Source organism: Lynx rufus, unplaced genomic scaffold, assembly GCF_022079265.1.
Source record: "Lynx rufus isolate CCGP_SWC_20201006 ecotype Redwood Valley unplaced genomic scaffold, mLynRuf1.p SCAF_10, whole genome shotgun sequence".
In the NCBI taxonomy this organism is placed as follows: Eukaryota; Metazoa; Chordata; class Mammalia; order Carnivora; family Felidae; genus Lynx; species Lynx rufus.
In genome coordinates, this window is record NW_025814824.1 from 4,924,277 (window position 1) to 4,926,807 (window position 2,531).

The 2,531-nt window shown below is 47.3% G+C and overlaps 1 pseudogene; it reads left to right on the plus strand.

The window, feature by feature from the left end:
* Positions 1–1,334: 1,334 nt before the first annotated feature.
* LOC124505288 (uncharacterized) lies at positions 1,335–1,431 on the plus strand (annotated as a pseudogene).
* Positions 1,432–2,531: the final 1,100 nt, after the last annotated feature.

A 2,531-nucleotide genomic window follows, 5' to 3' on the forward strand; every position in this document is an offset into this window, starting at 1 on the left:
TGAGTGACTTAGCTCTGAAACAGGGGCTATTTATCCATTGTGGGTAATGTCTCATCTATCACGTAGGCGGTCTGGATTTTTGCCTTTGTTTCATCTGCCGCAAGCACACTCATAGATAACGTATTTTTAAAGAGGGAGAATAAGGCGATCGTGTCGACTGGATTTTTTCTCTAACTCGTTGTGAATTCGGGGTATATTATTTCCATCACAGGCAACACAAGAACAGAAACATGCTAATGCATAATCCTCCGAGATTTAGTTCTGTCTGAAATGACAAAGGACCGTTATTTCTTTGCATAGAGTCGGAGCGTATTCAAACATGCTGAGGTCGTGTGTCACATCGCGGTATCATTCATTTTGGACGTTTGGGGTTGGGATGGCTTATCCAGTTTTTCCTGCCTTCAGTTCACAGACTCTTGATGTGTTGTTCATGCCGGTTGTGAATTGACTCTGCTGTGGGTACCACGTTCTTCTAAAAAAAAAAAAAATCAAACCTATTTTAAGGTGTATTCCACCCCCCGCCCCCCAGCCCCATTAAGTTTTTACAATGTTCTTGCAAAGTTCCAGCTCGGGTTGTGACTCAGGCCAACTCAGAACCATCAGAGAGTTACTAGCGAGCGACAGGCACAGAGATGCTATTCTGAGTTGGGGACCAACAGCACCATTCAGGGTCTTTGATGCCAATTAAGAACGAGGCCAAAGATGAGCTGAGCAGGGAGTCTACGTCCTTTCACGGGGTGAGAAGAGACGGGAAAGAGCTGTTTTGATTGAGCGCGAAATATACGATCGTAGGAGGGATCCGTGACCGCATTCGTGTCCCTTCCTTCTCTTATTGCTGCATTTAGTGCAAATTTAACGAGTGTCTGCCCCTTGCCTGACCCGTGTCAGGTGCTGAGATGATGAAAAGTGGTAACAAAGGGAAAGCGGGGCTTCAGGAACAATGTGCCAAGGAAGGTCGCAGAGCAGCCGGAGATGTTCTGAGGGCCCCTGAAGGGGTGGCCACTCGTTCTGACCAGGAGTTGGGGAAGGCATCTGGGGTGACACATTTGAACGTGGTCGTGAAGCATGCAGTGGGAGGGCCCAGGTGGAAGAGGCATTTCAGGAAAGAGGACACAAAGACAGGGGAGTGGTGAGAGAGCCAAACAGGACACCAGGCAGCTAGTGTGCCCGGAGGTGTTCCGGGGGCCGAGCAAAGGACTTCTGGGAAGGACGGTGGACAGAGGGACCAGAGAGACAGGTGGGCCTGGTTCTGTGAGAGTTCGATGACATTGTAAGAAGGCAAGGAGTCCCTGAAAGGTCTGAAACGGGTAATAAAATCCAAATATATTAGCACAGTGCTCACTTCGGCAACATACATCTTCGACACAGAGAAGATTAGCGTGGTCCCTGCCCGAGGATGACACACACATTCATGAAAGGCTCCATATTTTTTCTAAACAAACAAGAAGAACAACAAAAACAAATGGTAGCACAGCTATAGTCTAACACGTTTTGGAAGCCATGTTCCTTCCTGCTCCAAAATTCATAAAGAAAATACCAGCGATAGTAAGAGTAAGACGTGGGACAGCATACCTGTATCTCTTGGATAAATACCTAGTAGTCAACTGCTGGGTGTTAAGGCAGTTATATTTTTAAATTAAAAAAAAAATAAATTAGAATAAAAAATAAAATAAAATGTAAAAAAAAAAAGAGTAAAACGTGGGGTGCCTGGGGGGTTCAGTCAGTTAAGCGTCTGACTTCGGCTCAGGTCGTGATCTTACGGTTTGTGAGTTTGAGCCCCGCATCGGGCTCTGTGCTGACAGCTCAGAGCCCGGAGCCTGCTTCCCATTCTGTGTCCCCCTCTCTCTCTCTGCTCCTCCACCACTCATGCTCTCTCTCTCTCTCTCTCTCTCTGTCTGTGTGTGTCTCTCTCTGTCAAAAATAACTAAACATTAAAAAAAAAAAGAGTAAAACTTAATGTTCAGAGTCAACAGAGAGTCTCTGGACAGAAGGAGAAGTGCAGGGTCCCTGTGTCCGGGGACATTCCGCCTCTATTTTCTTTTCCTTTCCTCCTTTCCCTCCCATTGCACGATCAATAGCCTTATTTTCCCGTTGATTCGGCTCTTTTGGAAATACGCAGCAAAGCTAATTCAAGCTAGGGCTGAGAAGCCCACGAGAGGCCAATGCCAAGAACGGAGACATGACATAAAGTTATAAAAATGTGAGTATTAGGGAACTAGGCAAAGAAGAGAAATAACTCCCACCTGCACAGACCGTCTTTGTGGCCACAACGCTCTCGTGGATGGCCTAGAGACAGCTCCCAGGGCACGCGCTTTGCGCCGGAGAGACACAGACATGTGAGCCGCGGCTTTCTCCTCCAGGGACCGCCTGTAGCCACCTGTCTTCACAACAAAAGTGATGCCAGGCCACCGAGCTCATGTTCCGTCTCCTCCGTGAACACTCTCTTATCTCTCCAGGGGCGTCTGCTGCCGCTTTAAACTTCTGGAGTACTTTCTGGCTTTTCTGCTTTTCCGTAAACAACGTTATTTTGT